This window comes from Somniosus microcephalus, chromosome 28 (assembly GCF_052327205.1).
Source record: "Somniosus microcephalus isolate GS21.2 chromosome 28, FLI_Smic_1.0, whole genome shotgun sequence".
Taxonomy (NCBI): Eukaryota; Metazoa; Chordata; class Chondrichthyes; order Squaliformes; family Somniosidae; genus Somniosus; species Somniosus microcephalus.
In genome coordinates this window covers 38,210,728-38,236,029 of record NC_141014.1, presented here as the reverse complement: position 1 = coordinate 38,236,029, position 25,302 = coordinate 38,210,728, and the positions used below count along the sequence as shown (strand labels likewise).

Below are 25,302 nucleotides of genomic sequence, written 5' to 3'. Positions count from 1 at the left end.
TGCCGGACCGGGAGCCAATGTCGGTCAGCGAGCACAGGGGGTGATGGGCGAACGGGACTTGGTGCGAGTTAGGACACGGGGCAGTGAGCACAGGGGGTGATGGGTGAACGGGACTTGGTGCGAGTTAGGACCCAGGGCAGTGAGCACAGGGGGTGATGGGTGAACGGGACTGGGTGTGAGTTAGGACACGGGGCAGTGAGCACAGGGGTGATGGGTGAACGGGACTCGGGGCGAGTTAGGACACGGGGCAGGGGGGTGATGGGTGAACGGGACTTAGTGCGAGTTAGGACCCAGGGCAGTGAGCACAGGGGGTGATGGGTGAACGGGACTGGGTGTGAGTTAGGACACGGGGCAGTGAGCACAGGGGGTGATGGGTGAACGGGACTTGGTGCGAGTTAGGACACGGGGCAGTGAGCACAGGGGGTGATGGGTGAACGGGACTCGGGGTGAGTTAGGACACGGGGCAGTGAGCACAGGGGGTGATGGGTGAACGGGACTGGGTGTGAGTTAGGACACGGGGCAGTGAGCACAGAGGGTGATGGGCGAACGGGACTTGGTGCGAGTTAGGACACGGGGCAGTGAGCACAGGGGGTGATGGGTGAACGGGACTTGGTGCGAGTTAGGACACGGGGCAGTGAGCACAGGGGGTGATGGGTGAACGGGACTGGGTGTGAGTTAGGACACGGGGCAGTGAGCACAGGGGGTGATGGGTGAACGGGACTCGGTGCGAGTTAGGACACGGGGCAGTGAGCACAGTGGGTGATGGGTGAATGGGACTGGGTGCGAGTTAGGACACGGGGCAGCGAGCACAGGGGGTGATGGGTGAACGGGACTGGGTGTGAGTTAGGACACGGGGCAGTGAGCACAGGAGTGATGGGTGAACGGGACTGGGTGCGAGTTAGGACACGGGGCAGCGAGCACCGGGGGTTATGGGTGAACGGGACTGGGTGTGAGTTAGGACACGGGGCAGTGAGCACAGGGGGTGATGGGTGAACGGGACTGGGTGTGAGTTAGGACACGGGGCAGTGAGCACAGGGGGTGATGGGTGAATGGGACTGAGTGTGAGTTAGGACACGGGGCAGTGAGCACGGGGTGATGGGTGAACGGGACTGGGTGTGAGTTTGGACACGGGGCAGTGAGCACGGGGTGATGGGTGAACGGGACTGGGTGCGAGTTAGGACACGGGGCAGTGAGCACAGGGGGAGATGGGTGAACGGGACTGGGTGCGAGTTAGGACACGGGGCAGTGAGCACGGGGCGATGGGTGAACGGGACTGGGTGCGAGTTAGGACACGGGGCAGTGAGCACAGGGGTGATGGGTGAACGGGGCTCGGTGTGAGTTAGGACACGGGCAGTGAGCACGGGGTGATGGGTGAACGGGACTCGGTGCGAGTTAGGACACGGGGCAGTGAGCACGGGGTGATGGGTGAACGGGACTGGGTGTGAGTTAGGACACGGGCAGTGAGCACAGGGGGTGATGGGTGAACGGGACTGGGTGTGAGTTAGGACACGGGGCAGTGAGCACAGGGGGTGATGGGTGAACGGGACTCGGTGTGAGTTAGGACACGGGCAGTGAGCACGGGGTGATGGGTGAACGGGACTGGGTGTGAGTTAGGACACGGGGCAGTGAGCACGGGTGATGGGTGAACGGGACTGGGTGTGAGTTAGGACACGGGGCATTGAGCACGGGGTGATGGGTGAACGGGACTGGGTGTGAGTTAGGACACGGGGCAGTGAGCACAGGGGGTGATGGGTGAACGGGACTGGGTGTGAGTTAGGACACGGGGCAGTGAGCACGGGGTGATGGGTGAACGGGTCTGGGTGCGAGTTAGGACACGGGGCAGTGAGCACAGGGGGTGATGGGTGAGTGGGACTGGGTGCGAGTTAGGACACGGGGCAGTGAGCACAGGGGGTGATGGGTGAACGGGACTGGGTGTGAGTTAGGACACGGGGCAGTGAGCACAGGGGGCGATGGGTGAATGGGACTGGGTGCGAGTTAGGACACGGGGCAGTGAGCACAGGGGGTGATGGGTGAACGGGACTGGGTGTGAGTTAGGACACGGGGCAGTGAGCACAGGGGGTGATGGGTGAACGGGACTGGGTGTGAGTTAGGACACGGGGCAGTGAGCACAGGGGGTGATGGGTGAACGGGACTGGGTGTGAGTTAGGACACGGGGCAGTGAGCACGGGGTGATGGGTGAACGGGACTGGGTGTGAGTTAGGACACGGGGCAGTGAGCACAGGGGGTGATGGGTGAACGGGACTCGGTGCGAGTTAGGACACGGGGCAGTGAGCACGGGGTGAGGGGTGAAAGGGACTGGGTGTGAGTTCGGACACGGGGCAGTGAGCTCGGGGTGATGGGTGAACGGGACTGGGTGTGAGTTAGGACACGGGGCAGTGAGCACAGGGGTGATGGGTGAACGGGGCTCGGTGTGAGTTAGGACACGGGCAGTGAGCACAGGGGGTGATGGGTGAACGGGACTCGGTGCGAGTTAGGACACGGGAGCAGTGAGCACGGGGTGATGGGTGAACGGGACTGGGTGTGAGTTAGGACACGGGGCAGTGAGCACAGGGGGTGATGGGTGAACGGGACTGGATGCGAGTTAGGACACGGGGCAGTGAGCACAGGGGGTGATGGGTGAACGGGACTCGGTGCGAGTTAGGACACGGGGCAGTGAGCACAGGGGGTGATGGGTGAACGGGGCTCGGTGCGAGTTAGGACACGGGGCAGTGAGCACGGGGTGATGGGTGAACGGGACTCGGTGCGAGTTAGGACACGGGGCAGTGAGCACAGGGGGTGATGGGTGAACGGGACTGGGTGTGAGTTAGGACACTGGGCATTGAGCACAGGGGTGATGGGTGAACGGGACTTGGTGCGAGTTAGGACACGGGGCAGTGAGCACGGGGTGATGGGTGAATGGGACTGGGTGTGAGTTAGGACACGGGGCAGTGAGCACGGGGTGATGGGTGAACGGGACTGGGTGTGAGTTAGGACACGGGGCAGTGAGCACAGGGGGTGATGGGTGAACGGGACTGGGTGTGAGTTAGGACACGGGGCAGTGAGCACAGGGGGTGATGGGTGAACGGGACTGGGTGTCAGGTAGGACACGGGGCAGTGAGCACAGGGGGTGATGGGTGAACGGGACTGGGTGTGAGTTAGGACACGGGGCAGTGAGCACAGTGGGTGATGGGTGAACGGGACTGGGTGTGAGTTAGGACACGGGGCAGTGAGCACAGGGGGTGATGGGTGAACGGGACTGGGTGTGAGTTAGGACACGGGCAGTGAGCACAGGGGGTGATGGGTGAACGGGACTGGGTGTGAGTTAGGACACGGGGCAGTGAGCACAGGGGGTGATGGGTGAACGGGACTCGGTGTGAGTTAGGACACGGGCAGTGAGCACGGGGTGATGGGTGAACGGGACTGGGTGTGAGTTAGGACACGGGGCAGTGAGCACGGGTGATGGGTGAACGGGACTGGGTGTGAGTTAGGACACGGGGCATTGAGCACGGGGTGATGGGTGAACGGGACTGGGTGTGAGTTAGGACACGGGGCAGTGAGCACAGGGGGTGATGGGTGAACGGGACTGGGTGTGAGTTAGGACACGGGGCAGTGAGCACAGGGGGTGATGGGTGAACGGGACTGGGTGTGAGTTAGGACACGGGGCAGTGAGCACGGGGTGATGGGTGAATGGGTCTGGGTGCGAGTTAGGACACGGGGCAGTGAGCACAGGGGGTGATGGGTGAACGGGACTGGGTGTGAGTTAGGACACGGGGCAGTGAGCACAGGGGGTGATGGGTGAACGGCACCGGGTGTGAGTTAGGACACGGGGCAGTGAGCACAGGGGGTGATGGGTGAGTGGGACTGGGTGCGAGTTAGGACACGGGGCAGTGAGCACAGGGGGTGATGGGTGAACGGGACTGGGTGTGAGTTAGGACACGGGGCAGTGAGCACAGGGGGCGATGGGTGAATGGGACTGGGTGCGAGTTAGGACACGGGGCAGTGAGCACAGGGGGTGATGGGTGAACGGGACTGGGTGTGAGTTAGGACACGGGGCAGTGAGCACAGGGGGTGATGGGTGAACGGGACTGGGTGTGAGTTAGGACACGGGGCAGTGAGCACAGGGGGTGATGGGTGAACGGGACTGGGTGTGAGTTAGGACACGGGGCAGTGAGCACGGGGTGATGGGTGAACGGGACTGGGTGTGAGTTAGGACACGGGGCAGTGAGCACAGGGGGTGATGGGTGAACGGGACTGGGTGCGAGTTAGGACACGGGGCAGTGAGCACAGGGGGCGATGGGTGAACGGGACTGGGTGCGAGTTAGGACACGGGGCAGTGAGCACAGGGGGTGATGGGTGAACGGGACTGGGTGTGAGTTAGGACACGGGGCAGTGAGCACAGGGGGTGATGGGTGAACGGGACTGGGTGTCAGGTAGGACACGGGGCAGTGAGCACAGGGGGTGATGGGTGAACGGGACTGGGTGGGAGTTAGGACACGGGGCAGTGAGCACAGTGGGTGATGGGTGAACGGGACTGGGTGTGAGTTAGGACACGGGGCAGTGAGCACAGGGGGTGATGGGTGAACGGGACTGGGTGTGAGTTAGGACACGGGCAGTGAGCACAGGGGGTGATGGGTGAACGGGACTGGGTGTGAGTTAGGACACGGGGCAGTGAGCACAGGGGGTGATGGGTGAACGGGACTCGGTGTGAGTTAGGACACGGGCAGTGAGCACGGGGTGATGGGTGAACGGGACTGGGTGTGAGTTAGGACACGGGGCAGTGAGCACGGGTGATGGGTGAACGGGACTGGGTGTGAGTTAGGACACGGGGCATTGAGCACGGGGTGATGGGTGAACGGGACTGGGTGTGAGTTAGGACACGGGGCAGTGAGCACAGGGGGTGATGGGTGAACGGGACTGGGTGTGAGTTAGGACACGGGGCAGTGAGCACAGGGGGTGATGGGTGAACGGGACTGGGTGTGAGTTAGGACACGGGGCAGTGAGCACGGGGTGATGGGTGAATGGGTCTGGGTGCGAGTTAGGACACGGGGCAGTGAGCACAGGGGGTGATGGGTGAACGGGACTGGGTGTGAGTTAGGACACGGGGCAGTGAGCACAGGGGGTGATGGGTGAACGGCACCGGGTGTGAGTTAGGACACGGGGCAGTGAGCACAGGGGGTGATGGGTGAGTGGGACTGGGTGCGAGTTAGGACACGGGGCAGTGAGCACAGGGGGTGATGGGTGAACGGGACTGGGTGTGAGTTAGGACACGGGGCAGTGAGCACAGGGGGCGATGGGTGAATGGGACTGGGTGCGAGTTAGGACACGGGGCAGTGAGCACAGGGGGTGATGGGTGAACGGGACTGGGTGTGAGTTAGGACACGGGGCAGTGAGCACAGGGGGTGATGGGTGAACGGGACTGGGTGTGAGTTAGGACACGGGGCAGTGAGCACAGGGGGTGATGGGTGAACGGGACTGGGTGTGAGTTAGGACACGGGGCAGTGAGCACGGGGTGATGGGTGAACGGGACTGGGTGTGAGTTAGGACACGGGGCAGTGAGCACAGGGGGTGATGGGTGAACGGGACTGGGTGCGAGTTAGGACACGGGGCAGTGAGCACAGGGGGCGATGGGTGAACGGGACTGGGTGCGAGTTAGGACAAGGGGCAGTGAGCACAGGGGGTGATGGGTGAACGGGACTCGGTGCGAGTTAGGACACGGGGCAGTGAGCACAGGGTGATGGGTGAACGGGACTGGGTGTGAGTTAGCACACGGGGCAGTGAGCACGGGGTGATGGGTGAACGGGACTGGATGCGAGTTAGGACACGTGGCAGTGAGCACAGGGGGTGATGGGTGAACGGGACTCGGTGCGAGTTAGGACACGGGGCAGTGAGCACAGGGGGTGATGGGTGAACGGGGCTCGGTGCGAGTTAGGACACGGGGCAGTGAGCACAGGGGGTGATGGGTGAACGGGACTCGGTGCGAGTTAGGACACGGGGCAGTGAGCACAGGGGGTGATGGGTGAACGGGACTGGGTGTGAGTTAGGACACTGGGCATTGAGCACAGGGGTGATGGGTGAACGGGACTTGGTGCGAGTTAGGACACGGGGCAGTGAGCACGGGGTGATGGGTGAACGGGACTGGGTGTGAGTTAGGACACGGGGCAGTGAGCATGGGGTGATGGGTGAACGGGACTGGGTGTGAGTTAGGACACGGGGCAGTGAGCACAGTGGGTGATGGGTGAACGGGACTGGGTGTGAGTTAGGACACGGGGCAGTGAGCACAGGGGGTGATGGGTGAACGGGACTGGGTGTCAGGTAGGACACGGGGCAGTGAGCACAGGGGGTGATGGGTGAACGGGACTGGGTGTGAGTTAGGACACGGGGCAGTGAGCACAGGGGGTGATGGGTGAACGGGACTTGGTGCGAGTTAGGACACGGGGCAGTGAGCACAGGGGGTGATGGGTGAACGGGACTTGGTGCGAGTTAGGACACGGGGCAGTGAGCACAGGGGGTGATGGGTGAACGGGACTGGGTGTGAGTTAGGACACGGGGCAGTGAGCACGGGGGGTGATGGGTGAACGGGACTTGGTGTGAGTTAGGACACGGGGCAGTGAGCACAGGGGGTGATGGGTGAACGGGACTCGGTGTGCGTTAGGACACGGGGCAGTGAGCACAGGGGGTGATGGGTGAACGGGACTTGGTGCGAGTTAGGACACGGGGCAGTGAGCACAGGGGGTGATGGGTGAACGGGACTGGGTGTGAGTTAGGACACGGGGCAGTGAGCACGGGGGGTGATGGGTGAACGGGACTTGGTGTGAGTTAGGACACGGGGCAGTGAGCACAGGGGGTGATGGGTGAACGGGACTCGGTGTGCGTTAGGACACGGGGCAGTGAGCACGGGGTGATGGGTGAACGGGACTTGGTGCGAGTTAGGACACGGGGCAGCGAGCACAGGGGGTGATGGGCGAACGGGACTTGGTGCGAGTTAGGACATGGGGCAGCGAGCACGGGGTGATGGGCGAACGGGACTTGGTGCGAGTTAGGACATGGGGCAGCGAGCACGGGGTGATGGGCGAACGGGACTTGGTGCGAGTTAGGACACGGGGCAGTGAGCACCGGGGGTGCTGGGTGAACGGGACTGGGTGTGAGTTAGGACACGGGGCAGTGAGCACAGGGGGTGATGGGTGAACGGGACTGGGTGTGAGCTAGGACACGGGGCAGTGAGCACAGGGGGTGATGGGTGAACGGGACTGGGTGTGAGCTAGGACACGGGGCAGTGAGCACAGGGGGTGTTGGGTGAACGGGACTGGGTTCGAGTTAGGACACGGGGCAGTGAGCACCGGGGGTGATGGGTGAACGGGACTGGGTGTGAGTTAGGACACGGAGCAGTGAGCACAGGGGGTGATGGGTGAACGGGACTGGGTGTGAGTTAGGACACGGGGCAGTGAGCACAGGGGGTGATGGGTGAACGGGACTGGGTGCGAGTTAGGACACGGGGCAGTGAGCACCGGGGGTGATGGGTGAACGGGACTGGGTGTGAGTTAGGACACGGGGCAGTGAGCACAGAGGGTGATGGGTGAACGGGACTCGGTGTGAGTTAGGACACAGGGCAGTGAGCACGGGGTGATGGGTGAACGGGACTGGGTGTGAGTTAGGACACGGGGCAGTGAGCACCGGGGGTGTTGGGTGAACGGGACTGGGTGTGAGTTAGGACACGGGGCAGTGAGCACAGGGGGTGATGGGCGAACGGGACTTGGTGCGAGTTAGGACACGGGGCAGTGAGCGCAGGGGGTGATGGGTGAACGGGACTGGGTGCGAGTTAGGACAGGGGGTGATGGGTGAACGGGACTGAGTGTGAGTTAGGACACGGGGCAGTGAGCACAGGGGGTGAATGGGATTCGGTGCAAGTTAGGACACGGGGCAGTGAGCACAGGGGGTGATGGGTGAACGGGACTGGGTGTGAGTTAGGACACGGGGCAGTGAGCACAGGGGGTGATGGGTGAACGGGACTTGGTGCGAGTTAGGACACGGGGCAGTGAGCACAGTGGGTGATGGGTGAACGGGACTGGGTGTGAGTTAGGACACGGGGCAGTGAGCACGGGGTGATGGGTGAACGGGACTGGGTGTGAGTTAGGACGCGGGGCAGTGAGCACAGGGGGTGATGGGTGAACGGGACTGGGTGTGAGTTAGGACGCGGGGCAGTGAGCACAGAGGGTGATGGGTGAACGGGACTGGGTGTGAGTTAGGACACGGGGCAGTGAGCACAGGGGGTGATGGGTGAATGGGACTGGGTGTGAGTTAGGACACGGGGCAGTGAGCACAGGGGGTGATGGGTGAACGGCACCGGGTGTGAGTTAGGACACGGGGCAGTGAGCACAGGGGGTGATGGGTGACTGGGACTGGGTGCGAGTTAGGACACGGGGCAGTGAGCACAGGGGGTGATGGGTGAACGGGACTGGGTGTGAGTTAGGACACGGGGCAGTGAGCACAGGGGGCGTTGGGTGAACGGGACTGGGTGCGAGTTAGGACACGGGGCAGTGAGCACGGGGTGATGGGTGAACGGGACTGGGTGTGAGTTAGGACACGGGGCAGTGAGTACAGGGGGTGATGGGTGAACGGGGCTCGGGGCGAGTTAGGACACGGGGCAGTGAGCACAGGGGGTGATGGGTGAACGGGACTCGGTGCGAGTTAGGACACGGGGCAGTGAGCACAGTGGGTGATGGGTGAACGGGACTGGGTGTGAGTTAGGACACTGGGCATTGAGCACAGGGGTGATGGGTGAACGGGACTTGGTGCGAGTTAGGACACGGGGCAGTGAGCACAGGGGGTGATGGGTGAACGGGACTGGGTGTGAGTTAGGACACGGGGCAGTGAGCACGGGGTGATGGGTGAATGGGACTGGGTGTGAGTTAGGACACGGGGCAGTGAGCACGGGGTGATGGGTGAACGGGACTGGGTGTCAGTTAGGACACGGGGCAGTGAGCACAGGGGGTGATGGGTCAACGGGACTGGGTGTGAGTTAGGACACGGGGCAGTGAGCACAGGGGGTGATGGGTGAACGGGACTTGGTGCGAGTTAGGACACGGGGCAGTGAGCACAGGATTGATGGGTGAACGGGACTTGGTGCCAGTTAGGACACGGGGCAGTGAGCACAGGGGGTGATGGGTGAACGGGACGCGGTGTGAGCTAGGACACGGGGCAGTGAGCACAGGGGGTGATGGGTGAACGGGACTGGGTGTGAGTTAGGACACGGGGCAGTGAGCACAGGGGGTGATGGGTGAACGGGGCTCGGTGTGAGTTAGGACACGGGGCAGTGAGCACGGGGTGATGGGTGAACGGGACTTGGTGCGAGTTAGGACGCGGGGCAGTGAGCACGGGGTGATGGGTGAACGGGACTTGGTGCGAGTTAGGACACGGGGCAGTGAGCACAGGGGGTGATGGGTGAACGGGACTGGGTGTGAGTTAGGACACGGGGCAGTGAGCACAGCTGGTGATGGGTGAACGGGACTCGGTGTGAGTTAGGACACGGGGCAGTGAGCACGGGGTGATGGGTGAACGGGACTTGGTGCGAGTTAGGACACGGGGCAGCGAGCACAGGGGGTGATGGGCGAACGGGACTTGGTGCGAGTTAGGACATGGGGCAGCGAGCACGGGGTGATGGGCGAACGGGACTTGGTGCGAGTTAGGACATGGGGCAGCGAGCACGGGGCGATGGGCGAACGGGACTTGGTGCGAGTTAGGACACGGGGCAGTGAGCACCGGGGGTGATGGGTGAACGGGACTGGGTGTGAGTTAGGACACGGGGCAGTGAGCACAGGGGGTGATGGGTGAACGGGACTGGGTGTGAGCTAGGACACGGGGCAGTGAGCACAGGGGGTGATGGGTGAACGGGACTGGGTGTGAGCTCGGACACGGGGCAGTGAGCACAGGGGGTGATGGGTGAACGGGACTGGGTGTGAGTTAGGACACGGGGCAGTGAGCACAGGGGGTGATGGGTGAACGGGACTGGGTGTGAGTTAGGACACGGGGCAGTGAGCACGGGGTGATGGGTGAACGGGACTGGGTGTCAGTTAGGACACGGGGCAGTGAGCACGGGGTGATGGGTGAACGGGACTTGGTGCGAGTTAGGACACGGGGCAGTGAGCACAGGGGGTGATGGGTGAACGGGACTGGGTGTGAGTTAGGACACGGGGCAGTGAGCACAGGTGGTGATGGGTGAACGGGACTCGGTGTGAGTTAGGACACGGGGCAGTGAGCACGGGGTGATGGGTGAACGGGACTTGGTGCGAGTTAGGACACGGGGCAGCGAGCACAGGGGGTGATGGGCGAACGGGACTTGTTGCGAGTTAGGACATGGGGCAGCGAGCACGGGGTGATGGGCGAACGGCACTGGGTGTGAGTTAGGACACGGGGCAGTGAGCACGGGGTGATGGGTGAATGGGACTGGGTGTGAGTTAGAACACGGGGCAGTGAGCACAGGGGGTGATGGGTGAACGGGACTGGGTGTGAGTTAGGACACGGGGCAGTGAGCACAGGGGGTGATGGGTGAACGGGACTGGGTGTGAGTTAGGACACGGGGCAGTGAGCACAGGGGGTGATGGGTGAACGGGACTGGGTGTGAGTTAGGACACGGGGCAGTGAGCACAGGGTGATGGGTGAACGGGACTGGGTGTGAGTTAGGACACGGGGCAGTGAGCACAGGGGGTGATGGGTGAACGGGACTGGGTGTGAGCTAGGACACGGGGCAGTGAGCACAGGGGGTGATGGGTGAACGGGACTGGGTGTGAGCTAGGACACGGGGCAGTGAGCACAGCGGGTGTTGGGTGAACAGGACTGGGTTCGAGTTAGGACATGGGGCAGTGAGCACCGGGGGTGATGGGTGAACGGGACTGGGTGTGAGTTAGGACACGGGGCAGTGAGCACAGGGCGTGATGGGTGAACGGGACTGGGTGTGAGTTAGGACACGGGGCAGTGAGCACAGGGGGTGATGGGTGAACGGGACTCGGTGTGAGTTAGGACGCAGGGCAGTGAGCACGGGGTGATGGGTGAACGGGACTGGGTGCGAGTTAGGACACGGGGCAGTGAGCACAGGGGGTGATGGGTGAACGGGACTGGGTGTGAGTTAGGACACGGGGCAGTGAGCACAGGGGGTGATGGGCGAACGGGACTTGGTGCGAGTTAGGACACGGGGCAGTGAGCACCGGGGGTGATGGGCGAACGGGACTTGGTGCGAGTTAGGACACGGGGCAGTGAGCACAGGGGGTGATGGGTGAACGGGACTGGGTGTGAGTTAGGACACGGGGCAGTGAGCACGGGGGGTGATGGGTGAACGGGACTTGGTGTGAGTTAGGACACGGGGCAGTGAGCACAGGGGGTGATGGGTGAACGGGACTCGGTGTGCGTTAGGACACGGGGCAGTGAGCACGGGGTGATGGGTGAACGGGACTTGGTGCGAGTTAGGACACGGGCAGCGAGCACAGGGGGTGATGGGCGAACGGGACTTGGTGCGAGTTAGGACATGGGGCAGCGAGCACGGGGTGATGGGCGAACGGGACTTGGTGCGAGTTAGGACATGGGGCAGCGAGCACGGGGTGATGGGCGAACGGGACTTGGTGCGAGTTAGGACACGGGGCAGTGAGCACCGGGGGTGCTGGGTGAACGGGACTGGGTGTGAGTTAGGACACGGGGCAGTGAGCACAGGGGGTGATGGGTGAACGGGACTGGGTGTGAGCTAGGACACGGGGCAGTGAGCACAGGGGGTGATGGGTGAACGGGACTGGGTGTGAGCTAGGACACGGGGCAGTGAGCACAGGGGGTGTTGGGTGAACGGGACTGGGTTCGAGTTAGGACACGGGGCAGTGAGCACCGGGGGTGATGGGTGAACGGGACTGGGTGTGAGTTAGGACACGGAGCAGTGAGCACAGGGGGTGATGGGTGAACGGGACTGGGTGTGAGTTAGGACACGGGGCAGTGAGCACAGGGGGTGATGGGTGAACGGGACTGGGTGCGAGTTAGGACACGGGGCAGTGAGCACCGGGGGTGATGGGTGAACGGGACTGGGTGTGAGTTAGGACACGGGGCAGTGAGCACCGGGGGTGATGGGTGAACGGGACTGGGTGTGAGTTAGGACACGGAGCAGTGAGCACAGGGGGTGATGGGTGAACGGGACTGGGTGTGAGTTAGGACACGGGGCAGTGAGCACAGGGGGTGATGGGTGAACGGGACTGGGTGCGAGTTAGGACACGGGGCAGTGAGCACCGGGGGTGATGGGTGAACGGGACTGGGTGTGAGTTAGGACACGGGGCAGTGAGCACAGGGGGTGATGGGTGAACGGGACTGGGTGCGAGTTAGGACACGGGGCAGTGAGCACCGGGGGTGATGGGTGAACGGGACTCGGTGTGAGTTAGGACACAGGGCAGTGAGCACGGGGTGATGGGTGAACGGGACTGGGTGTGAGTTAGGACACGGGGCAGTGAGCACCGGGGGTGTTGGGTGAACGGGACTGGGTGTGAGTTAGGACACGGGGCAGTGAGCACAGGGGGTGATGGGCGAACGGGACTTGGTGCGAGTTAGGACACGGGGCAGTGAGCGCAGGGGGTGATGGGTGAACGGGACTGGGTGCGAGTTAGGACAGGGGGTGATGGGTGAACGGGACTGGGTGTGAGTTAGGACACGGGGCAGTGAGCACAGGGGGTGAATGGGATTCGGTGCAAGTTAGGACACGGGGCAGTGAGCACAGGGGGTGATGGGTGAACGGGACTGGGTGTGAGTTAGGACACGGGGCAGTGAGCACAGGGGGTGATGGGTGAACGGGACTTGGTGCGAGTTAGGACACGGGGCAGTGAGCACAGGGGGTGATGGGTGAACGGGACTGGGTGTGAGTTAGGACACGGGGCAGTGAGCACGGGGTGATGGGTGAACGGGACTGGGTGTGAGTTAGGACGCGGGGCAGTGAGCACAGGGGGTGATGGGTGAACGGGACTGGGTGTGAGTTAGGACGCGGGGCAGTGAGCACAGGGGGTGATGGGTGAACGGGACTGGGTGCGAGTTAGGACACGGGGCAGTGAGCACAGGGGGTAATGGGTGAACGGGACTGGGTGTGAGTTAGGACACGGGGCAGTGAGCACAGGGGGTGATGGGTGAACGGCACCGGGTGTGAGTTAGGACACGGGGCAGTGAGCACAGGGGGTGATGGGTGACTGGGACTGGGTGCGAGTTAGGACACGGGGCAGTGAGCACAGGGGGTGATGGGTGAACGGGACTGGGTGTGAGTTAGGACACGGGGCAGTGAGCACAGGGGGCGATGGGTGAACGGGACTGGGTGCGAGTTAGGACACGGGGCAGTGAGCACGGGGTGATGGGTGAACGGGACTGGGTGTGAGTTAGGACACGGGGCAGTGAGTACAGGGGGTGATGGGTGAACGGGGCTCGGGGCGAGTTAGGACACGGGGCAGTGAGCACAGGGGGTGATGGGTGAACGGGACTCGGTGCGAGTTAGGACACGGGGCAGTGAGCACAGTGGGTGATGGGTGAACGGGACTGGGTGTGAGTTAGGACACTGGGCATTGAGCACAGGGGTGATGGGTGAACGGGACTTGGTGCGAGTTAGGACACGGGGCAGTGAGCACAGGGGGTGATGGGTGAACGGGACTGGGTGTGAGTTAGGACACGGGGCAGTGAGCACGGGGTGATGGGTGAATGGGACTGGGTGTGAGTTAGGACACGGGGCAGTGAGCACGGGGTGATGGGTGAACGGGACTGGGTGTCAGTTAGGACACGGGGCAGTGAGCACAGGGGGTGATGGGTCAACGGGACTGGGTGTGAGTTAGGACACGGGGCAGTGAGCACAGGGGGTGATGGGTGAACGGGACTTGGTGCGAGTTAGGACACGGGGCAGTGAGCACAGGATTGATGGGTGAACGGGACTTGGTGCGAGTTAGGACACGGGGCAGTGAGCACAGGGGGTGATGGGTGAACGGGGCTCGGTGTGAGTTAGGACACGGGGCAGTGAGCACGGGGTGATGGGTGAACGGGACTTGGTGCGAGTTAGGACGCGGGGCAGTGAGCACGGGGTGATGGGTGAACGGGACTTGGTGCGAGTTAGGACGCGGGGCAGTGAGCACGGGGTGATGGGTGAACGGGACTGGGTGTCAGTTAGGACACGGGGCAGTGAGCACAGGGGGTGATGGGTCAACGGGACTGGGTGTGAGTTAGGACACGGGGCAGTGAGCACAGGGGGTGATGGGTGAACGGGACTTGGTGCGAGTTAGGACACGGGGCAGTGAGCACAGGATTGATGGGTGAACGGGACTTGGTGCGAGTTAGGACACGGGGCAGTGAGCACAGGGGGTGATGGGTGAACGGGGCTCGGTGTGAGTTAGGACACGGGGCAGTGAGCACGGGGTGATGGGTGAACGGGACTTGGTGCGAGTTAGGACGCGGGGCAGTGAGCACGGGGTGATGGGTGAACGGGACTTGGTGCGAGTTAGGACGCGGGGCAGTGAGCACAGGGGGTGATGGGTGAACGGGACTGGGTGTGAGTTAGGACACGGGGCAGTGAGCACAGCTGGTGATGGGTGAACGGGACTCGGTGTGAGTTAGGAGACGGGGCAGTGAGCACGGGGTGATGGGTGAACGGGACTTGGTGCGAGTTAGGACACGGGGCAGCGAGCACAGGGGGTGATGGGCGAACGGGACTTGGTGCGAGTTAGGACATGGGGCAGCGAGCACGGGGTGATGGGCGAACGGGACTTGGTGCGAGTTAGGACATGGGGCAGCGAGCACGGGGCGATGGGCGAACGGGACTTGGTGCGAGTTAGGACACGGGGCAGTGAGCACCGGGGGTGATGGGTGAACGGGACTGGGTGTGAGTTAGGACACGGGGCAGTGAGCACAGGGGGTGATGGGTGAACGGGACTGGGTGTGAGCTAGGACACGGGGCAGTGAGCACAGGGGGTGATGGGTGAACGGGACTGGGTGTGAGCTCGGACACGGGGCAGTGAGCACAGGGGGTGATGGGTGAACGGGACTGGGTGTGAGTTAGGACACGGGGCAGTGAGCACAGGGGGTGATGGGTGAACGGGACTGGGTGTGAGTTAGGACACGGGGCAGTGAGCACGGGGTGATGGGTGAACGGGACTGGGTGTCAGTTAGGACACGGGGCAGTGAGCACGGGGTGATGGGTGAACGGGACTTGGTGCGAGTTAGGACACGGGGCAGTGAGCACAGGGGGTGATGGGTGAACGGGACTGGGTGTGAGTTAGGACACGGGGCAGTGAGCACAGGTGGTGATGGGTGAACGGGACTCGGTGTGAGTTAGGACACGGGGCAGTGAGCACGGGGTGATGGGTGAACGGGACTTGGTGCGAGTTAGGACACGGGGCAGCGAGCACAGGGGGTGATGGGCGAACGGGACTTGTTGCGAGTTAGGACATGGGGCAGCGAGCACGGGGTGATGGGCGAACGGCACTGGGTGTGAGTTAGGACACGGGGCAGTGAGCACAGGGGGTGATGGGTGAATGGGACTGGGTGTGAGTTAGAACACGGGGCAGTGAGCACAGGGGGTGATGGGTGAACGGGACTGGGTGTGAGTTAGGACACGGGGCAGTGAGCACAGTGGGTGATGGGTGAACGGGACTGGGTGTGAGTTAGGACACGGGGCAGTGAGCACAGGGGGTGATGGGTGAACGGGACTGGGTGTGAGTTAGGACACGGGGCAGTGAGCACAGGGGGTGATGGGTGAACGGGACTGGGTGTGAGTTAGGACACGGGGCAGTGAGCACAGGGTGATGGGTGAACGGGACTGGGTGTGAGTTAGGACACGGGGCAGTGAGCACAGGGGGTGATGGGTGAACGGGACTGGGTGTGAGCTAGGACACGGGGCAGTGAGCACAGCGGGTGTTGGGTGAACAGGACTGGGTTCGAGTTAGGACATGGGGCAGTGAGCACCGGGGGTGATGGGTGAACGGGACTGGGTGTGAGTTAGGACACGGGGCAGTGAGCACAGGGCGTGATGGGTGAACGGGACTGGGTGTGAGCTAGGACACGGGGCAGTGAGCACAGGGGGTGATGGGTGAACGGGACTGGGTGTGAGCTAGGACACGGGGCAGTGAGCACAGCGGGTGTTGGGTGAACAGGACTGGGTTCGAGTTAGGACATGGGGCAGTGAGCACCGGGGGTGATGGGTGAACGGGACTGGGTGTGAGTTAGGACACGGGGCAGTGAGCACAGGGCGTGATGGGTGAACGGGACTGGGTGTGAGTTAGGACACGGGGCAGTGAGCACAGGGGGTGATGGGTGAACGGGACTCGGTGTGAGTTAGGACGCAGGGCAGTGAGCACGGGGTGATGGGTGAACGGGACTGGGTGCGAGTTGGGACACGGGGCAGTGAGCACAGGGGGTGATGGGCGAACGGGACTTGGTGCGAGTTAGGACACGGGGCAGTGAGCACAGGGGGTGATGGGCGAACGGGACTTGGTGCGAGTTAGGACACGGGGCAGTGAGCACAGGGGGTGATGGGTGAACGGGACTGGGTGCGAGTTAGGACACGGGGCAGTGAGCACAGGGGGTGATGGGTGAACGGGACTGGGTGTGAGTTAGGACACGGGGCAGTGAGCACAGGGGGTGAACGGGATTCGGTGCAAGTTAGGACACGGGGCAGTGAGCACAGGGGGTGATGGGTGAACGGGACTGGGTGTGAGTTAGGACACGGGGCAGTGAGCACAGGGGGTGATGGGTGAACGGGACTTGGTGCGAGTTAGGACACGGGGCAGTGAGCACGGGGTGATGGGTGAACGGGACTGGGTGTGAGTTAGGACACGGGGCAGTGAGCACAGTGGGTGATGGGTGAACGGGACTCGGTGTGAGTTAGGACACGGGGCAGTGAGCACAGGGGGTGATGGGTGAACGGGACTGGGTGTGAGTTAGGACACGGGGCAGTGAGCACAGGGGGTGATGGGTGAACGGGACTGGGTGTGAGTTAGGACACGGGGCAGTGAGCACAGGGGGTGATGGGTGAACGGGACTGGGTGTGAGTTAGGACACGGGGCAGTGAGCACAGGGGCGATGGGTGAATGGGACTGGGTGCGAGTTAGGACACGGGGCAGTGAGCACAGGGGGTGATGGGTGAACGGGACTGGGTGTGAGTTAGGACACGGGGGCAGTGAGCACAGGGGTGATGGGTGAACGGGACTGGGTGTGAGTTAGGACACGGGGCAGTGAGCACAGGGGGTGATGGGTGAACGGGACTGGGTGTGAGTTAGGACACGGGGCAGTGAGCACAGGGGGTGATGGGTGAACGGGACTGGGTGCGAGTTAGGACACGGGGCAGTGAGCACAGGGGGCGATGGGTGAACGGGACTGGGTGCGAGTTAGGACACGGGGCAGTGAGCACAGGGGGTGATGGGTGAACGGGACTCGGTGCGAGTTAGGACACGGGGCAGTGAGCACGGGGTGAGGGGTGAACGGGACTGGGTGTGAGTTCGGACACGGGGCAGTGAGCTCGGGGTGATGGGTGAACGGGACTGGGTGTGAGTTAGGACACGGGGCAGTGAGCACAGGGGTGATGGGTGAACGGGGCTCGGTGTGAGTTAGGACACGGGCAGTGAGCACAGGGGGTGATGGGTGAACGAGACTGGGTGTGAGTTAGGACACGGGGCAGTGAGCACAGGGGGTGATGGGTGAACGGGACTCGGTGTGAGTTAGGACACGGGCAGTGAGCACAGGGGGTGATGGGTGAACGAGACTGGGTGTGAGTTAGGACACGGGGCAGTGAGCACAGGGGGTGATGGGTGAACGGGACTCGGTGCGAGTTAGGACACGGGCAGTGAGCACAGGGGGTGATGGGTGAACGGGACTGGGTGTGAGTTAGGACACGGGGCAGTGAGCACAGGGGGTGATGGGTGAATGTGACTCGGTGTGAGTTAGGACACGGGCAGTGAGCACAGGGGGTGATGGGTGAACGGGACTGGATGTGAGTTAGGACACGGGGCAGTGAGCACAGGGGGTGATGGGTGAACGGGACTCGGTGCGAGTTAGGACACGGGGCAGTGAGCACGGGGTGATGGGTGAACGGGACTGGGTGTGAGTTAGGACACGGGGCAGTGAGCACGGGGTGATGGGTGAACGGGACTCGGTGCGAGTTAGGACACGGGGCAGTGAGCACGGGGGTGATGGGTGAACGGGACTCGGTGCGAGTTAGGACACGGGGCAGTGAGCACAGGGGGTGATGGGTGAACGGGACTGGGTGTGAGTTAGGACACTGGGCATTGAGCACAGGGGTGATGGGTGAACGGGACTTGGTGCGAGTTAGGACACGGGACAGTGAGCACGGGGTGATGGGTGAACGGGACTGGGTGTGAGTTAGGACACGGGGCAGTGAGCACGGGGTGATGGGTGAACGGGACTGGGTGCGAGTTAGGACACGGGGCAGTGAGCACGGGGTGATGGGTGAACGGGACTGGGTGTGAGTTAGGACACGGGGCAGTGAGCACAGGGGGTGATGGGTGAACGGGACTGGGTGTGAGTTAGGACACGGGGCAGTGAGCACAGGGGGTGATGGGTGAACGGGACTGGGTGTCAGGTAGGACACGGGGCAGTGAGCACAGGGGGTGATGGGTGAACGGGACTGGGTGTGAGTTAGGACACGGGGCAGTGAGCACAGGGGGTGATGGGTGAACGGGACTTGGTGCGAGTTAGGACACGGGGCAGTGAGCACAGGAGTGATGGGTGAACGGGACTTGGTGCGAGTTAGGACACGGGGCAGTGAGCACGGGGTGATGGTTGAACGGGGCTCGGTGTGAGTTAGGACACGGGGCAGTGAGCACAGGGGGTGATGGGTGAACGGGACTTGGTGCGAGTTAGGACACGGGGCAATGAGCACAGGGGGGTTATGGTTGAACGGGGCTCGGTGTGAGTTAGGACACGGGGCAGTGAGCATGGGGTGATGGGTGAACGGGACTTGGTGCGAGTTAGGACACGGGGCAGTGAGCACAGGGGGTGATGGGTGAACGGGACTGGGTGTGAGTTAGGACACGGGGCAGTGAGCACAGGGGCTGATGGGTGAACGGGACTCGGTGTGCGTTAGGACACGGGGCAGTGAGCACGGGGTGATGGGTGAACGGGACTTGGTGCGAGTTCGGACACGGGGCAGCGAGCACAGGGGGTGATGGGCGAACGGGACTTGGTGCGAGTTAGGACATGGGGCAGCGAGCACGGGGTGATGGGCGAACGGGACTTGGTGCGAGTTAGGACATGGGGCAGCGAGCACGGGGTGATGGGCGAACGGGACTTGGTGCGAGTTAGGACACGGGGCAGTGAGCACCGGGGGTGATGGGTGAACGGGACTGGGTGTGAGTTAGGACACGGGGCAGTGAGCACAGGGGGTGATGGGTGAATGGGACTGGGTGTAAGCTAGGACACGGGGCAGTGAGCACAGGGGGTGATGGGTGAATGGGACTGGGTGTGAGCTAGGACACGGGGCAGTGAGCACAGGGGGTGTTGGGTGAACGGGACTGGGTTCGAGTTAGGACACGGGGCAGTGAGCACCGGGGGTGATGGGTGAACGGGACTGGGTGTGAGTTAGGACACGGAGCAGTGAGCACAGGGGGTGATGGGTGAACGGGACTGGGTGTGAGTTAGGACACGGGGCAGTGAGCACAGGGGGTGATGGGTGAACGGGACTGGGTGCGAGTTAGGACATGGGGCAGTGAGCACCGGGGGTGATGGGTGAACGGGACTGGGTGTGAGTTAGGACATGGGGCAGTGAGCACAGGGGGTGATGGGTGAACGGGACTGGGTGTGAGTTAGGACACGGGGCAGTGAGCACAGGGGGTGATGGGCGAACGGGACTTGGTGCGAGTTAGGACACGGGGCAGTGAGCGCAGGGGGTGATGGGTGAACGGGACTGGGTGCGAGTTAGGACAGGGTGTGATGGGTGAACGGGACTGGGTGTGAGTTAGGACACGGGGCAGTGAGCACAGGGGGTGAATGGGATTCGGTGCAAGTTAGGACACGGGGCAGTGAGCACAGGGGGTGATGGGTGAACGGGACTGGGTGTGAGATAGGACACGGGGCAGTGAGCACAGGGGGTGATGGGTGAACGGGACTTGGTGCGAGTTCGGACACGGGGCAGTGAGCACAGGGGGTGATGGGTGAACGGGACTGGGTGTGAGTTAGGACACGGGGCAGTGAGCACAGGGGGTGATGGGTGAACGGGACTGGGTGTGAGTTAGGACACGGGGCAGTGAGCACAGGGGGTGATGGGTGAACGGCACCGGGTGTGAGTTAGGACACGGGGCAGTGAGCACAGGGGGTGATGGGTGAGCGGGACTGGGTGCGAGTTAGGACACGGGGCAGTGAGCACAGGGGGTGATGGGTGAACGGGACTGGGTGTGAGTTAGGACACGGGGCAGTGAGTACAGGGGGTGATGGGTGAACGGGGCTCGGGGCGAGTTAGGACACGGGGCAGTTAGCACAGGGGGTGATGGGTGAACGGGACTCGGTGCGAGTTAGGACACGGGGCAGTGAGCACAGGGGGTGATGGGTGAACGGGACTGGGTGTGAGTTAGGACACTGGGCATTGAGCACAGGGGTGATGGGTGAACGGGACTTGGTGCGAGTTAGGACACGGGGCAGTGAGCACAGGGGGTGATGGGTGAACGGGACTGGGTGTGAGTTAGGACACGGGGCAGTGAGCACAGGGGGTGATGGGTGAACGGGACTGGGTGTGAGTTAGGACACGGGGCAGTGAGCACGGGGTGATGGGTGAACGGGACTGGGTGTCAGTTAGGACACGGGGCAGTGAGCACAGGGGGTGATGGGTCAACGGGACTCGGTGTGAGTCAGGACACGGGGCAGTGAGCACAGGGGGTGATGGGTGAACGGGACTTGGTGCGAGTTAAGACACGGGGCAGTGAGCACAGGAGTGATGGGTGAACGGGACTTGGTGCGAGTTAGGACACGGGGCAGTGAGCACAGGGGGTGATGGGTGAACGGGGCTCGGTGTGAGTTAGGACACAGGGCATTGAGCACGGGGTGATGGGTGAACGGGACTTGGTGCGAGTTAGGACACGGGGCAGTGAGCACAGGGGGTGATGGGTGAACGGGACTGGGTGTGAGTTAGGACACGGGGCAGTGAGCACAGCTGGTGATGGGTGAACGGGACTCGGTGTGAGTTAGGACACGGGGCAGTGAGCACGGGGTGATGGGTGAACGGGACTTGGTGCGAGTTAGGACACGGGGCAGCGAGCACAGGGGGTGATGGGTGAACGGGACTCGGTGTGAGTTAGGACACGGGGCAGTGAGCACAGGGGGTGATGGGCGAACGGGACTTGGTGCGAGTTAGGACATGGGGCAGCGAGCATGGGGTGATGGGCGAACGGGACTTGGTGCGAGTTAGGACATGGGGCAGCGAGCACGGGGTGATGGGCGAACGGGACTTGGTGCGAGTTAGGACACGGGGCAGTGAGCACAGGGGGTGATGGGTGAACGGGACTGGGTGTGAGTTAGGACACGGGGCAGTGAGCACAGGGGGTGATGGGTGAACGGGACTGGGTGTGAGCTAGGACACGGGGCAGTGAGCACAGGGGGTGATGGGTGAACGGGACTGGGTGTGAGCTAGGACACGGGGCAGTGAGCACAGGGGGTGATGGGTGAACGGGACTGGGTGTGAGTTAGGACACGGGGCAGTGAGCACCGGGGGTGATGGGTGAACGGGACTGGGTGTGAGTTAGGACACGGGGCAGTGAGCACAGGGGGTGATGGGTGAACGGGACTGGGTGTGAGCTAGGACACGGGGCAGTGAGCACAGGGGGTGATGGGTGAACGGGACTGGGTGTGAGCTAGGACACGGGGCAGTGAGCACAGGGGGTGATGGGTGAACGGGACTGGGTGTGAGTTAGGACACGGGGCAGTGAGCACAGGGGGTGATGGGTGAACGGGACTGGGTGTGAGTTAGGACACGGGGCAGTGAGCACGGGGTGATGGGTGAACGGGACTGGGTGTCAGTTAGGACACGGGGCAGTGAGCACAGGGGGTGATGGGTCAACGGGACTGGGTGTGAGTTAGGACACGGGGCAGTGAGCACTGGGGGTGATGGGTGAACGGGACTTGGTGCGAGTTAGGACACGGGGCAGTGAGCACAGGAGTGATGGGTGAACGGGACTTGGTGCGAGTTAGGACACGGGGCAGTGAGCACAGGAGTGATGGGTGAACGGGACTCGGTGCGAGTTAGGACACGGGGCAGTGAGCACAGGGGGTGATGGTTGAACGGGGCTCGGTGTGAGTTAGGACACGGGGCAGTGAGCACGGGGTGATGGGTGAACGGGACTTGGTGCGAGTTAGGACACGGGGCAGTGAGCACAGGGGGTGATGGGTGAACGGGACTGGGTGTGAGTTAGGACACGGGGCAGTGAGCACAGGGGGTGATGGGTGAACGGGACTGGGTGTGAGTTAGGACACGGGGCAGTGAGCACAGGGGGGTGATGGTTGAACGGGGCTCGGTGTGAGTTAGGACACGGGGCAGTGAGCACGGGGTGATGGGTGAACGGGACTTGGTGCGAGTTAGGACACGGGGCAGTGAGCACAGGGGGTGATGGGTGAAAGGGACTCGGTGTGAGTTAGGACACGGGGCAGTGAGCACGGGGTGATGGGTGAACGGGACTTGGTGCGAGTTAGGACACGGGGCAGCGAGCACAGGGGGTGATGGGCGAACGGGACTTGGTGCGAGTTAGGACATGGGGCAGCGAGCACGGGGTGATGGGCGAACGGGACTGGGTGTGAGTTAGGACACGGGGCAGTGAGCACAGGGGGTGATGGGTGAATGGGACTGGGTGTGAGTTAGAACACGGGGCAGTGAGCACAGGGGGTGATGGGTGAACGGGACTGGGTGTGAGTTAGGACACGGGGCAGTGAGCACAGTGGGTGATGGGTGAACGGGACTGGGTGTGAGTTAGGACACGGGGCAGTGAGCACAGGGGGTGATGGGTGAACGGGACTGGGTGTGAGCTAGGACACGGGGCAGTGAGCACAGCGGGTGTTGGGTGAACGGGACTGGGTTCGAGTTAGGACATGGGGCAGTGAGCACCGGGGGTGATGGGTGAACGGGACTGGGTGTGAGTTAGGACACGGGGCAGTGAGCACAGGGGGTGATGGGTGAACGGGACTGGGTGTGAGCTAGGACACGGGGCAGTGAGCACAGCGGGTGTTGGGTGAACGGGACTGGGTTCGAGTTAGGACATGGGGCAGTGAGCACCGGGGGTGATGGGTGAACGGGACTGGGTGTGAGTTAGGACACGGGGCAGTGAGCACAGGGCGTGATGGGTGAACGGGACTGGGTGTGAGTTAGGACACGGGGCAGTGAGCACAGGGGGTGATGGGTGAACGGGACTCGGTGTGAGTTAGGACGCAGGGCAGTGAGCACGGGGTGATGGGTGAACGGGACTGGGTGCGAGTTAGGACACGGGGCAGTGAGCACAGGGGGTGATGGGTGAACGGGACTGGGTGTGAGTTAGGACACGGGGCAGTGAGCACCGGGGGTGATGGGCGAACAGGACTTGGTGCGAGTTAGGACACGGGGCAGTGAGCACAGGGGGTGATGGGCGAACGGGACTTGGTGCGAGTTAGGACACGGGGCAGTGAGCACAGGGGGTGATGGGTGAACGGGACTGGGTGCGAGTTAGGACAGGGGGTGATGGGTGAACGGGACTGGGTGTGAGTTAGGACACGGGGCAGTGAGCACAGGGGGTGAACGGGATTCGGTGCAAGTTAGGACACGGGGCAGTGAGCACAGGGGGTGATGGGTGAACGGGACTGGGTGTGAGTTAGGACACGGGGCAGTGAGCACAGGGGGTGATGGGTGAACGGGACTTGGTGCGAGTTAGGACACGGGGCAGTGAGCACGGGGTGATGGGTGAACGGGACTGGGTGTGAGTTAGGACACGGGGCAGTGAGCACAGGGGGTGATGGGTGAACGGGACTCGGTGTGAGTTAGGACACGGGGCAGTGAGCACAGGGAGTGATGGGTGAACGGGACTGGGTGTGAGTTAGGACACGGGGCAGTGAGCACAGGGGGTGATGGGTGAACGGGACTGGGTGTGAGTTAGGACACGGGGCAGTGAGCACAGTGGGTGATGGGTGAACGGGACTGGGTGTGAGTTAGGACACGGGGCAGTGAGCACAGGGGGTGATGGGTGAACGGGACTGCGTGTGAGTTAGGACACGGGGCAGTGAGCATAGCGGGTGATGGGTGAAAGGGACTGGGTGTGAGTTAGGACACGGGGTAGTGAGCACAGGGGGTGATGGGTGAACGGGACTGGGTGTGAGTTAGGCCACGGGGCAGTGAGCACGGGGTGATGGGTGAACGGGACTGGGTGTGAGTTAGGACACGGGGTAGTGAGCACAGGGGGTGATGGGTGAACGGGACTCGGTGCAAGTTAGAACACGGGGCAGTGAGCACAGGGGGTGATGGGTGAACGGGACTTGGTGCGAGTTAGGACACGGGGCAGCGAGCACAGGGGGTGATGGGCGAACGGGACTTGGTGCGAGTTAGGACACGGGGCAGTGAGCACAGGGGGTGATGGGCGAACGGGACTTGGTGCGAGTTAGGACACGGGGCAGTGAGCACAGGGGGTGATGGGTGAACGGGACTGGGTGCGAGTTAGGACAGGGGGTGATGGGTGAACGGGACTGGGTGTGAGTTAGGACACGGGGCAGTGAGCACAGGGGGTGATGGGTGAACGGGACTGGGTGTGAGTTAGGACACGGGGCAGTGAGCACAGGGGGTGATGGGTGAACGGGACTTGGTGCGAGTTAGGACACGGGGCAGTGAGCACGGGGTGATGGGTGAACGGGACTGGGTGTGAGTTAGGACACGGGGCAGTGAGCACAGTGGGTGATGGGTGAACGGGACTCGGTGTGAGTTAGGACACGGGGCAGTGAGCACAGGGGGTGATGGGTGAACGGGACTGGGTGTGAGTTAGGACACGGGGCAGTGAGCACAGGGGGTGATGGGTGAACGGGACTGGGTGTGAGTTAGGACACGGGGCAGTGAGCACGGGGTGATGGGTGAACGGGACTGGGTGTGAGTTAGGACACGGGGCAGTGAGCACAGGGGGCGATGGGTGAATGGGACTGGGTGCGAGTTAGGACACGGGGCAGTGAGCACAGGGGGTGATGGGTGAACGGGACTGGGTGTGAGTTAGGACACGGGGCAGTGAGCACCGGGGGTGATGGGTGAACGGGACTGGGTGTGAGTTAGGACACGGGGCAGTGAGCACAGGGGGTGATGGGTGAACGGGACTGGGTGTG

General features: G+C 63.0%; 1 protein-coding gene across 1 annotated transcript in view; it reads left to right on the top strand.

The window, feature by feature from the left end:
• LOC147099619 (proteasome subunit alpha type-1-like) overlaps positions 1–25,302 on the top strand; it is a 58,712-nt gene that overhangs the window by 4,400 nt on the left and 29,010 nt on the right. The window lies entirely within an intron of this gene.